Source organism: Triticum dicoccoides, chromosome 3B (assembly GCF_002162155.2).
Source record: "Triticum dicoccoides isolate Atlit2015 ecotype Zavitan chromosome 3B, WEW_v2.0, whole genome shotgun sequence".
NCBI classification, from domain to species: Eukaryota; Viridiplantae; Streptophyta; class Magnoliopsida; order Poales; family Poaceae; genus Triticum; species Triticum dicoccoides.
The window spans coordinates 649113628-649128109 of record NC_041385.1 but is presented as its reverse complement, the minus strand read 5'-3'; positions in this window follow the sequence as shown (position 1 = coordinate 649128109).

The following is a 14482-nucleotide window of genomic DNA, read 5'->3' as shown; positions in this document are numbered from 1 at the left end:
AGAACACTTCTTGATAATTTAGTGAGTGATCATCTTAAAATGCTACCGTCAAACTAAGCAAAATAAGATGTATAAAAGATAAACATCACATGCAATCAATATAAGTGATATATGATATGGCCATCATCATCTTGTGCTTGTGATCTCCATCTTCAAAGTACTGTCATGATCTCTATCGTTACCGACACTACACCATGATCTTCATCATCTTGATCTATATCAATGTGTCGTCACATGGTCGTCTCACCAACTATTGCTCTTGCAACTATTGCTATCGTATAGCGATAAAGTAAAGCAATTATTTGGTACTTGCATCTTATGCAGCAAAGAGACAACCATAGGGCTTCTGCTAGTTGCCGATAACTTCAACAAAACATGATCATCTCATACAACAACTTATATCTCATCACGTCTTGACCATATCACATCACAACATGCCCTGCAAAAACAAGTTAGACGTCCTCTACTTTGTTGTTGCAAATTTTACGTGGCTGCTACGGGCTTAGCAAGAACCGTTCTTACCTACGCATCAAAACCACAACGATAGTTCATCAAGTTAGTGCTGTTTTAACCTTCTCAAGGACCGGGCGTAGCCACACTCGGTTCAGCTAAAGTGAGAGAGACAGACACCCGCCAGTCACCTTTAAGCACAAGTGCTTGTAACGGTGAAACCAGTCTCGCGTAAGCGTACGCGTAATGTCGGTCCGGGCCGCTTTATCTCACAATACCGTTGAGCCAAAGTATGACATGCTGGTAAGCAGTATGACTTGTATCGCCCACAACTCACTTGTGTTCTACTCGTGCATATGACATCTACGCATAAAACCAGGCTCGGATGCCACTGTTGGGGAACGTAGTAATTTCAAAAATTTACCTACGCACACGCAAGATCATGGTGATGCATAGCAACGAGAGGGGAGAGTGTAATCTACATACCCTTGTAGACCGAAAGCGGAAGCGGAACGCGGTTGATGTAGTCGTACGTCTTCACGGCCCGACCGATCAAGCACCGAAACTATGGCACCTCCAAGTTCTAGCACACATTCAGCTCGATGACGTCCCTCGAACTCCGATCCAGCTGAGTGTCGAGGGAGAGTTCCGTCAGCACGACGGCGTGGTGATGATCTTGATGTTCTACCATCGCAGGGCTTCGCCTAAGCACCGCTACAATATTATCGAGGAGGACTATGGTGGAGGAGGGCACCGCACACGGCCAATAGATCTCAAGGATCAATTGTTGTTGTGTCTTTGGGGTGCCCCCCTGCCCCCATATATATAGGAGCAAGGGGGGAGGTGGCCGGCCTATGGAGGAGGCGCACCAAGAGGGGAGTCCTACTCCCACCGGGAGTAGGACTCCTCCTTTCCTTGTTGGAGAAGAAAAGAGGAGGAGTAGGACTCCTCCTTTTCTTGTTGGAGAAGGAAAGAGGAGGAGAGGGAGAAGGAAAAGTGGGCTGCCCCCTTTGTCCAATTCGGACCAGAGGGGGGGCGCAGGCCTCCTTCCTTTTGGCCTCTCTCCTCTATTCCCGTATGGCCCAATAAGGCCCATATACTCCCCGGCGAATTCCCGTAACTCTCCGGTACTCCGAAAAATACCCGAATCACTCGGAACCTTTCCGAAGTCCGAATATAGTCGTCCAATATATCGATCTTTATCTCTCGACCATTTCGAGACTCCTCGTCATGTTCCCGATCTCATCCAGGACTCCGAACTCCTTCGGTACATCAAAACTCATAATATAACTGTCATCGAAACCTTAAGCGTGCGGACCCTACGGGTTCGAGAACAATGTAGACATGACCTAGAACTATTCTCGGTCAATAACCAATAGCGGAACCTGGATGCTCATATTGGCTCCCACATATTCTACGAAGATCTTTATCGGTCAAACCGCATAACAACATACGTTGTTCCCTTTGTCATCGATATGTTACTTGCCCGAGATTCGATCGTCGGTATCCAATACCTAGTTCAATCTCGTTACTGGCAAGTCTCTTTACTCGTTACGTAATGCATCATTCCGTAACTAACTCATTAGTTACATTGCTTGCAAGGCTTATAGTGATATGCATTATCGAGAGGGCCCAGAGATACCTCTTCGACAATCGGAGTGACAAAACCTAATCTCGAAAGACGCCAACCCAACATGTACCTTTGGAGACACCTGTAGTACTCCTTTATAATCACCCAGTTACGTTGTGACGTTTGGTAGCACCCAAAGTGTTCCTCCGGTAAACGGGAGTTGCATAATCTCATAGTTACAGGAACATGTATAAGTCATGAAGAAAGCAATAGCAACATACTAAATGATCAAGTGCTAAGCTAACGGAATGGGTCAAGTCAATCACATCATTCTCCTAATGATGTGATCCCGCTAATCAAATGACAACTCTTTTGTCCATGGTTAGGAAACATAACCATCTTTGATAAACGAGCTAGTCAAGTAGAGGCATACTAGTGACACTATGTTTGTCTATGTATTCACACATGTATTATGTTTCCGGTTAATACAATTCTAGCATGAATAATAAACATTTACCATGATATAAGGAAATAAATAATAACTTTATTATTGTCTCTAGGGCATATTTCCTTCACGACATGTATCTCTTTTGTTCATGCCTTTAGGTTACTCTGTTGGGGGCGCCCCTCGGGCTGCATTAACCCCAAGCCATTCGGGCCTGACCCGGCGGCATTTTCCCTTTTCTACATCTATCTAAATGGATTTTCTCCTTCATGCTTAACGTGATCGACCTAATCGCCTGCTCGATTGGCACCTACCTTTGGAGCCACTCGCTCTAGCACGGCACTTGCGCACGGGTCCGTCCCTGCAATGCTGATAAATATGAGTGGTCGAGCTCTGGCCGCGGCAGCCTCGCAAGGCACCACCTCACCGGTCCCTCAATGCCCCAATCACCCCCTCGGAGCAGCCAATGGTTGGCTTGCAACCGCAACAACAGACCTTGCGTTCTCTCGTGATTTGTGTGCAGGACCCGCTCCAGGAGTAACACTGGGCATGACGTGAGCCTCCTCTCCTTCTCTCCGGCACAATCCGCTTGCACGTTAAGAGGGGGGCGCCTGAGCATCGTGACTCATGGGCTCTTACTGGCTCTCCAGCCCTCACCCCCTGGCCTTGACCCACGGCATCGCGACTTGTTATACCAGCGGCGGCCGAGCTCGCTCGAGGGCCGGGACCTGAGGACGTAGAGCATCAAGGAATGTGTGGGGGAGAGGGAAGAAGCTCGCGAAGACCTGACCCAGCAACACCTCAGCTGCCGCCACGCAGGCCCGGCACTTCACCGAAAACTACTCCAAACCGACAAGATAAGTCACACCCGAGCTGATTTGACTCAGCGCTAAACCCTCACCTACTGCAGCTCTGTCAAGGCAACGTTGCCTACCTTTCTTGCCCAGCGAAGGCTGCTTGAGTGCTAAAGGGGACCCCCTGAGCATCGTGACTCAGGGACTCTTACTGGACCTCGGGCCGCTCACCTCCTGGCCTTGACCACGGCATCGCGACCTGGCATACCAGCAATAGCTGAAGCCTACCTGGGGACCGGGACCTGTCAGCGTAGAGCACCAAGCCCTCGTGAGGAAAGAAAGGGGGAGCCGAGCCAGGACAGGACTAGCATCTCGCATCAGTTCATACTAAGGAAATATATTCACAAGAGACATGGCCAGCGCCTTATAATACCCCCGTGGGGTGGTACTTCGATTCCTCGCAGGGAACAAAAGGTGCTAATCCTAAGGAGCGTTAATTACGCGCGCCTCCGCGGGAGACGCCATCATCTAAAGTGGGCCGTCAGGTGCCGGCGCCAACCCCATCTAGATCAATGGCGTCGACGGCCTGATGCAGCAGCCACGCTCCGATCGCGATGCGAGCTCGAGGGCTCGTGGCTGTCGTCACTCATCTCCGGAGTCGAGTAAAGCTCGGCAGAGTCGCTGGACCCTCCGGCACCTCCGCTGCTACCTGAGGAGCCGCTGGGGAAGCGGTTAGCGGGTGTCGGTGTCAAAACCGGCGGATCTTGGGTAGGGGGTCCCGAACTATGCGTCTAGGCAGATGGTAACAGGAGACAAGGGACACGATGTTTTTACCCAGGTTCGGGCCCTCTCGATGGAGGTAAAACCCTACTCCTGCTTGATTAATATTGATGATATGGGTAGTACAAGAGTTGATCTACCACGAGATCAGAGAGGCTAAACCCTAGAAGCTAGCCTATGGTATGATTGTTGTTCATCCTACGGACTAAAACTCTCCGGTTTATATAGACACCGGAGAGGGCTAGGGTTACACAGAGTCGGTTACAATGGGAGGAGATCTTCATATCATATCGCCAAGCTTGCCTTCCATGCCAAGGAAAGTCCCATCCGGACGCGAGACGAAGTCTTCAATCTTGTATCTTCATAGTTCGGGAGTCCGGCCAAAGGTCATAGTCCGGCCATCCGGACACCCCCTAATCCAGGACCCCCTCAGTAGCTCCTAAACCAGGCTTCAATGATGACGAGTCCGGTGCGCAAATTGTCTTTGGCATTGCAAGGTGGGTTCCTCCTACGAATACTTCATAAAAGATGTTGAACACAAGGATAGTGTCCGGCTCTGCAAAATAGGTTCCACATACCACCGTAGAGAGAATAATACCTACACCAATCTAATCTGCTGACATATTCCGGAGCGTGACATCACGCCACGGCCAAGCCCTTATTCGAATCATTTTACTGTTCCACCTCAGCGCGTTTAGCGAGGCGGTTTCCTTGGCACGTCTTGTCAAAGCAGAGATCGTGTCCCCTTATTCCGGGATTCTCATCAATACGGGCGTGGGTAACCCAACCGTGCCTTTTGGCATGACTCCCTAATTGAAAGCGAGTCCCAAACGGTTACGGGGAGGGCTCTTGGTATTCAACTGCTTTATAAAGAGACCAAGGCTCGACTCCTTTCTTTTCAATCCAATCGAATCCGCCCCTCGCCTCGAGTTCCAACACCCGAAGCTCTAGTTTTAGGCGCTTCGGACCTTCAATGGTGTCCGGCTCCGACCTTCAAGGCCGGTGGATGCCTTCCTCCGTTACGGAAGAAGACGTGTGAAAGCTGAGAGATGCCAGGTATCTAACCGGCAAAATCTCGCATAGGCTGCCTGCTCAAGGGCAGGCCATTCCCACCCCCAGCCCGGTGAGAGCGTGGTGTTCACATCTCACTTCCTTCGGGGGCTAGGCTTCCCGATTGATCCCTTCGTGAGGGGGCTGCCATTTATTACGGGCTGGAATTCCACGACTTAGCTCCGGAGTCCATCCTCCAAATCTCATCATTCATTGTCGTGTGTGAGGCCTTCCTCCATATTACCCCTTACTTCGGATTGTGGCTTAGAACCTTCAAGGTGGAACCGAAGATGATCGAGGGGCAGCACACTGAGTGCGGAGGAGCTATCATAAGCAAGGTGACCGACGCTCCATGGCCCGAGGGCTCTTTCCAAGAGGAGTTTGGCTTATGGCAACAGGACTGGTTTTACATCACAGCCCCCAGGGGCACCAAATGGGTGGCACCACCTGCTTTTCGCTCGGGTCCCCCACCACGACGAGCGTCATGGGTCAATGAAGGGCTTATCTGGGGGCCGTCCAAAGATGTGCCCCTACTGCAGGACCGCATTCGAGATCTCCTAGAAAGAGATATCAACTTGACCATAGTGGCGCAAGTTATGCTGATTCACCCCACGCTGCCCTGCAAACGCCGCCCTCTCCACCTGTGGGAATTTAATCCGGAGGGACCACGAGTCCTCCAACATTTTATGGGCGCGACGCCCATGGAGATGTACAAATTGTTCTTCGGATCACAAGCAAGGTGTTCGGACTTGTCCGAGGACGCAGGTCTGAGCTGCAATCGCCCGGATGCTCAAGTAAGTAGCCCCCTATTTGGACACGCCATCCGTATTTTCATCATAAAATTTCCCTTTAACAGAGCTATCCTTTGAACATGAGTGGATAGCGAAGGCAAAGCTTATCAGGTGTCCAGCCCCCCTGCCCGAGTCCGTGCCGGATCCCGTGTTAACCAGGATACTGGAGATTATGCTTCCGGCAGAGGGCGAAGAGGGGAACCAAGGAGCTACCGCCTCCACGAAGGAGGCTGTCAGGAAGGAAGGAATCGAGAATTCCCCCAACCTGGGAAAGAAAAGGACTGCCTCTAAAGACCCGGAGGAGATGGCCTCGAAACGGGGGAAGAAATCTTTGCCAGAGGATCCGGCGCCGGAGAATGCCCTGGCCGTATTGCGCCCTCAAGGGGATCAGCTCTCCTCCGAGCCGTAAGTAAAGAGAGGGGTTACAAAATGAGTGGCATCCCTGTTTTATTTCTGAGGAAGATAACCGAAATATTACCTTGCAGTTCGGATCCCAACCCTTCTTAGCAGAGCTCGTCTTTAGGGGATCTTCGTCCAGAGATGATGGAGAGCGAAACGCCTCCCCTAGCTGCACCGTCTTACGAGGCAGGCGACCCCGAGGTGTCGTCCCGAAGGGTTTTTCCAAGTTCGGACCCTGAAAAAAGTCGTCCTGCTAGTCTGGCACCCTTTGGTGTGCGGTTGGAGGGGCTGAGGGATCTGCTCGGGCGAGCGTCCATCTCAGAAGAACACCGTATGTTAATGAACACGGTGATAGGAAGGATTTCATCTACGGAAAGCGGATTGTACGAGGCCGCCAGGAGTTTACTGACAGGCTTTGAGGTACGTGAAAAGGTGCACCTTTTGGTGGAGCCACATATATAAAATGCGCCCTGTATAAATAGTAGCCCCTGAGACTCTGTGTGTCGTCAAAAGTGACAGCGCACAGAGGATCATAACCCCAGGTGTAATATGTCACCTTTTTATTAAGGTGACGAGGCGTTCGGTGGCTAGCCGGACTGATGAATCTGCCGAGCTAAAGCGGCAACTTAACATAGCGGATGCCGACATCGCGCTCGTAAATAAGCGGCTAGACGAGGCACAAGGTATGTTCCATCGATATCTGATAAGAGGAGTTCGATGCTCGTTCCTTATAAGATATGTGCTTAATGTAGATGGAGCTGCTGCCGTGGAGAACCTTCGGGCGGAACTTGCCCGAGCCAAGGAGCAAGCAAGGAAAAGTGATGCGGCTGCCGTTAAGGCGGCTGAAGAGCTAAAAGCCGAACAGGCTGCTCACTGCCAGAGCAAGAAAGTAATTGCCGAGATGGCTATAAAATTGAAGGATGCTGCTGACCACTGTAAGTTTCTTGAACAAGAAGATAGGGCGGCTCAGAAGGACCTTGAAAAGATCACTGCCGAGGCCAAGGATACTCGCTCTGCTATGAGAGCTATGAAGGAGGAGCTACGTCAGGCCGGAGATATCACGGCTGGAAAGCCCTATATGCTGCGGATGAAGTTCGGGGATCCTAAGTATGTTCCGTTAGACCGGCAGTGGAGTGCGGAAAACACTTATCTGGATTTGGCAGCGAGTGCGGCAGACGCGACCGAACACTTTCGGGGTCGCGGTGACCATGAATTGGAAGAACTTTTTTGGTTGCAGTTGCACAATCCAGAATGCCACTTTTGGTATCCGACCGTTTGGCCGCCTGGGCGGAGCTGAACAGGTTATCTGGACTCGCCATGAGGTATGTTGCGAGTTGTCTGTGGCCGGAAGAGCCAGAGCCGAAGAGTTATTTTAGCTTGGTGCAGCAGTTCCTTGGTTCGGTGCCGCATGTTGATGCAATGAAGAGGTCGGCGTGCATAGAGGGTGCATTGATGGCTCTTGCCCGTGTCAAAACATACTGGGCGGATATGAAGGCCAGCGTTGTTGCATCCCGGGATTCGGACGAAAGCCGAGTACCTGCCAAGCACTACTTTGGGGAAGTTCTTCAGGGCGCTCGTTTAATAGAGGCGCAGTGCTCGAAGGATGTTGTGTTCGAATAGTATGTGCTATTGTAAAACGAATATTTTGATAGAATATAAAAGCTTTTTATACTTGTGCTTGCAAGAATTATAATGCCTCCTGTGCGGCCGTTAATGTATATGTGTATATAACCTGAAAGATGGCAGTCGTTGGCTTCAGCCCCCATGCATATAATGCGGGGGTGTTCGCAAAAAGGCGCCTTTTCACACTTAATCCAACGTCTTGGTCCTATAAAGGAGGTGATAGCGCAACAAACTAGGCAACCGGACTATAATGCTTTATCACTTTCACTTAGCCATAGGAGTTTGACAGTGGGGCTACTTAATAGCCCCTAGGGGCACCGCGCTTGCCCGAATTTGGGGCGCGTGTGTGCCTGACCGGGAAGCGGCCCTTTGTTAATGCGGAGGAATCCTAAAGATTCCGAAAGTCATCGAGTGGTTGACCAGTCTCTCGCTATATCATGACAGTCAGTTTTCGTCTTTCTCTATTGACGTGCTCGCCTGGCCGAACCGGGGCACAATCGCAGTAGTTCTCCTGGTGCCGCCTTAGCCGATAGAGAGGAACGTAAGGCAGCAAAACACAGGAGCCCGACAAACCCAACATTTTACCAAAGACATGATTCGGAGCTGATGCATATAAGGCCAAACTCGTGACGCCGAACACTCCCTAAGGTATTCGGTCTTTATGAAAATGGGCCGAACAAAAGCCCTTGTTAAGAAGCCCCTGGTGCCCAGGAACGCGCAAAATTCTGGCGTGGCCACATGCCAAGACGCCAGCCTCCTCCTTGGTTATAGCAAAAACCGGGGGATGTTATCAACAAGAGACAGTAAAAAGGTTTACGCAGGGTCTTAATATGAAAAGAATCCTTAAAACGAGTCCCTACTGCACGTCTGCGCCTGTGTCTCCGTTGTGCCGTATCCTGGATGGGCGTAGCACGGTGTTCGTCTGTGAAAGAGAGGAACTTAATGAAAAATAATCGTGCGAAAAATTAAAATAAAAAATATATAATACAGAGACATGAGTAAAATTGAGCCGTATTGTCTCCTGGTGTAAACACGCGGAGCCCCTTGTATAGGGTTATGTGGCTATTAAGCCTTTGTATGTTTACGTCGGACTCGTCGAGCCGTGTCCGGGGTAGTAAAGCTGGATTAGTGTGCCGCTCTCAAGGCGGCCGCACCATTATCCGTACTTCGGGGATCAATTGATATTTCCCTTTAATGAGATGATGCCTCGTGGACCAGGCATTTTGAGTGTAAGGGATGCGTAATGCGGTATTGCGTTAAAGCGGGCGAAAGCTTCACGTCCCAGTAGCGCTTGATAGCGACTTATGAATGGGGCGATGTGGAAGGTTAGCTTTTCGCTTCGGAAGTTGTCGGGTGAGCCGAACATGACTTCTAACGAAAGGGAACCCATACTCTGGGTATCTGGGCCCGGCATGACTCCTTGAAAGGAAGTGTTGTCATGGCAAATTATTATTGGGTTTACACCCAGTTTGCGGATTGTGTCTTGATATAACAGGTTTAGGTCACTGCCATCGTCCATTAGGACTTGTGTAAATTGGAGTCCGTCAATAATCGGATCCAAGACCAAGGCAGTCCAGCCTGCGTTCCGGATACCTCTGGAGTAATCCTGATGATCGAAGGTGATTGGTTGTAACAACTAGTGGCGGTGCTCCTCTGGGGCAGGCCGTATGGCGCGTATCTTCGTAGGCACCGTTCTGTTTTTCCCCTTTGTCACCTGAAGTGAATTTACTGTTTTGACTTCTTGTGGGAACTTCTTTTGTTCTCCGGTGTTCTACTTGTGGGGTGCGTCGTCATCCTCGCTTGGTGTGTCGAGCCCCTTGTGTTCGGCGTTGAGTTTGCCGGACTGCTTGAAGACCCAACAATCTCTATGGGTGTGGTTTGCAGGTCTCCCAGGAGTACTGTGGATTTGACATATTTTGTCCAAGATTTTGTTGAGGTTAGATAGCTCGTCCCTGTCATCTTTGGGGGGCGGCTTTTTCTGATTTTGCCGAGAGCTTTTGAATCCGGCATTGACTGCCATGCTCATCGGGCTGTTATCCTTGATCCGACGCTGTTCTTTGTTATGACGCGGTTTCCCGTTCCCATCTCTGAGTTCGGATGTACTCGGATCGCTGGTGCTACTTCTTGCCAACTAGCTATCTTCTCCTGTGCAAAAGCGGGTCATGAGGCTTGTTAATGCGGCCATTGTTCTTGGCTTTTCTTGGCCGAGGTGTCTGGCGAGCCATTCGTCTCGGACGCTATGTTTGAAAGCTGCTAGGGCCTCGGCGTCGGGACAGTCGACTATGTTCCAGAGTTTCTGGGCTGACTCTCCGGGCTGCTGAGTTATATGACTTAGATCATCTGCATCCGGAGGTCGGACATAGGTCCCTTGAAAATTTGCCCGGAAAGCATCCTCGAGCTCTTCCCAACTTCCTATGGTGTTTTCGGGAAGGCTTTTAAGCCAATGCCGGGCTGGCCCTTTGAGCTTGAGGGGTAAGTATTTTATGGCGTGGAGGTCATCTCCTCTAGCCATGTGTATGTGGAGGATATAATCCTCACTCCAGACTCCAGGGTCTGTTGTTCCATCGTATGCTTCTATGTATACGGGCTTGAATACCATTGGAAATTCGTGATCCAGTACCTCATCGGTAAAACATAGGGGATGTGCGCCGCCCCTATATGTAGGTGTGTCGCGATGTTCGGATATTTTTTGCGTTGCAGTGCTCACTTGAGCTTGCTTTCTTGGCCCATAGATGGATCTATTTGGACCGGTTTTTTGATGCGAATCCTTGGGCGGACCGTGCGCCGTATTGAGTGCGGCGCCCTTCGTCACTTGAGATCGATCGTGGGGTCGTCTATCCGACCTGGTGGCTTCTTTGTTTTTTGACTATGGGGGCTCTAAGGCCTCTTCGTCAAATTCCGGTAGTAATTTCCGCTTCGGATAGCTCTTTGTTCAATGACTGTTGCCGTACTTGTGTGCGGTATTGAGTACTTTACCCCATCTGATTCTAAGTGCATCTTCCGCTGTTTTGAGCTTCCGCTTCTGCTTTTTCAGGCTACGTGCAGTGGCGACGAGCCTTTGGTGGAGGTTCTGGTGTTCCAGCGACTTGTCCGGCGTGAGGTCGTCCGGACTATTATCTTTCCCGGGGGCGGTTTGTTCGGTTTGTTCGCCCTGTTTGGACGGTTGCTCGATGGCATGTTCGTCTTCCGTTGATTTTCCCTGCTCTATGGCTGGGTCTCTGTCGAGGTGGGGCTTGGCGCGGCGATTACGCCGCCGCTTTGATTGTTTTTCGAGGGAGCGATCCCTGGTTGCGCCCTTTTGATCCTCGTCGTTGCTTCTTTTAGGTGTGTCCACCATGTATACATCATGTGATGGGGTGGCTTTCCAGTGCCCTATATGTGCTGGTTCTTGGTCGTCTCCTTCATCGGCGTCCATACCGTCGATGTCTTCGGAGTCGAAGTCGAGCATGTCGGTTAGATCGTCGACAGTGGATACAAAGTGGGTGGTGGGTGGGTTTTGAATTTCTTCGCCGTCCGCATCCCAACCATGCTGACCATACTCCGGCCAGGGCTCTCCTGTAAAAGAGAGAGACTTTAGTGAATTAAGGATATCGCCAAAGGGCGAGTGCTGAAAGACGTCCGCAGCGGTGAACTCCATGATCGGAGCCCAATCGAGTTTGATCGGAAGGGGTGCGAAAGATTCGGAGTCCGGAACGGAGTCCGACACCTTGGAGTCACGGGCCTTGCAAAGGACAAGGCTGGCATTCGGCTCTATCGCCGTAGAGATTGCGGCTCCTGGGGTGGCATCCAACAGACCGTCCCCGACTGGCGCAGTCGGCTCCGAGCTAATGGTCGGAGCGGACACTTGAGCGGCGCTCGGGGCGCTGTCTGGCGTCAGAGCTAGATCATGCCCATCGTGACAGTGCGGCGCGCTCGGCTGTGGCTCGAATCCGTCGAAGATCAAGTCCCCGCGGATGTTGGCCGTGTAGTTTAGGCTTCCAAACCTGACCTGATGGCCAGGGGCGTAGCTTTCGATCTGCTCCAGATGGCCAAGTGAATTGGCCCGCAGTGCGAAGCCGCTGAATACGAAGATCTGTCCGGTGAGAAAAATCTTATCCTGGACCGCGTCGTGGTTGACGATCGAAGAAGCCATCGGGCCTAAGGGTGACGACACAGAGGAACTCTCAATGAAAGCACCAATGTCGGTGTCAAAACCGGCGGATCTCGGGTAGGGGGTCCCGAACTATGCGTCTAGGCGGATGGTAACATGAGACAAGGGACACGATGTTTTGACCCAGGTTTGGGACCTCTCGATGGAGGTAAAACCCTACTGCTGCTTGATTAATATTGATGATATGTGTAGTACAAGAGTTGATCTACCACGAGATCAGAGAGGCTAAACCCTAGAAGCTAGCCTATGGTATGATTGTTGTTCATCCTACGGACTAAAACTCTCCGGTTTATATAGAAACCGGAGAGGGCTAGGGTTACACAGAGTCGGTTACAATGGGAGGAGATCTTCATATCATATCGCCAAGCTTGCCTTCCACGCCAAGGAAAGTCCCATCCGGACGCAGGACGAAGTCTTCAATCTTGTATCTTCATAGTCCAGGAGTCCGGCCAAAGGTCATAGTCCGGCCATCCGGACACCCCCTAATCCAGGACTCCCTCAGCGGGCCTGGTCCTCGCCACGACGATGCCCCGGCCACCTTTCTCGGGGCAGCACTCCAGCCGGCGTCCTTCCGCGTCGAAGACCTTGAAGAACATTAAGGAGGCGCCATCGTATTCAAGGTGAATCATGAGGGCCCCCTCCGATCGGCAGACCCGAGCGATCTCGCCCCAGCCCCGGGTCATGTAGACTTTGTCCGGAGCGACGACCTCGACCTCCGCTCCGGTCGCAGGGGTATTGCAGTCAGCATGCTGCAGCAGAGCTCAAGAGGCCCCCTCGGCGGGATCTTGAAGGCGAAGGAGGGAGGAAGGCGAATCCAAGATCGAGGAGGCATGGCAGTGTGAAGCACAAGCTCGCGAGAGGAGCCCTCGGCGTGGACTCCAGGAGGAACCATGCGCACCGCCATAACCCGCCGGTGATGACGACGGCTCCGGCGATGTCGCTCGGCGCCTTCTCCCCCAGGGCCCTCGATCTGAGCATACAGGGGCAGCAGAAACCCAGGCGGCGGCCGCTCGAGCCAGGGCCTCGACACCTCCTGCCAAGCACCCCCGTCTCCGCGGCAGAGAGCTAGCCATTTCTTTGGCGGAAGCGGGCCAGGACCCTCTCGGGGGGCCTTTCCCTTCTCTTCTGCAGAAAAACCAGCGGATTGGCGCCATTGGCGTAAGGTGGAGCAAGGGCAAGGAAGAAGAAGAAAGAGAGTAGCAGGAAGGGATGGACTGGAAGGGCTCGCGTCGTTCCGTACATATAGCCGGAGGAGGCCAACCGTCGGCCTCCATGAGCACAGGTAATCATGACCCGTTTTGCATGTAGGGACTTGACTAGACACACAGTTGCCTAGGTGACATGGGTAAGCGGGGACGCCCACATCCAATCAACCGCCACGCGGCGCCCAAGGCCGCAGGCTATTGGGGCCCGCAGCGCTTCGCACTTGCCCTTCGCTTCTCTGCTAAGCCAAGTCCGGGCGCGCCTTGGGCCCGGGGGATACTGTCGGCGTTCTGGGAACGGGGGTACCTAGACTTGCCTGCCTGCAGCCTGCAACGTGGCTCAAGGAGTGGCCCAGTACGGCCCATCTTCGTCAACACAAGCTCAAGACCCTCGCGAGGGGCCAAGCCTCGCGGGGCGGATGACACGAAGCTTCCTCAGGTGCAGCCTCGTCAGGCTGGCTCCTGAGGAGGCGGAGAGATCAAGGCGGGTTACCTCACTAGGTGCCCGTGACGCAAGCCATGACGGCCGAAGCCAGGCGGGCGCCAGGCGGGTGCCGGCCTGGGCAGTGTCCTTGTTTCCCCTTTGGTGCAAAGGGGGCAAGCACAGGCCAAGGCATCAGGCAAAGGTTACTATGTTGGTGCAACAAGACCAAGACCAGCAGAACGGCAGGACGGAGGTCATCGTGGAGCCAAGGAAGGCGTCATCGTCAGAGTCTTTGGCAGGCGAGGACCAACTTTAGTCAGGATAAGTGTACTAGATGTTCCCCTTCAAAATGGCCAATTGTTGGCGCCCTTCCCGCTAAATATTTGGGAAGAGGACCAGGGCCTCGCTCTATAAGTAGGACTAGCCATTCTCGAGGCAGGATCGACCAATCGAACCTTAGCCAGAACCACCCAAACCAACACAAGAACTCCTCCCCTCGCGAGGCTGTTCTTCCTTTGTATTGTTCATAATCAGCCCCTGAGGCAATCCACACACCACACACTGGAGTAGGGTATTACACCACAATGGTGGCCCGAACCAGTATAAACCTTGCGTCCCTTGTCTTGTTCTTCGTGTAGCCTAGATCCTTTGCGAGGCGACGAGACATGAGCCGATAGAGGAGTGATCTCCGCGCGCACCCCAGTGTTCGAACCTCAAGGGTCTGCCGGAACCCGAAATCCGACAGTTTCCCGTCCGATTTCTATTAAAGAACCCATCACAGCACCGACAAAGTCATAGTAGTTT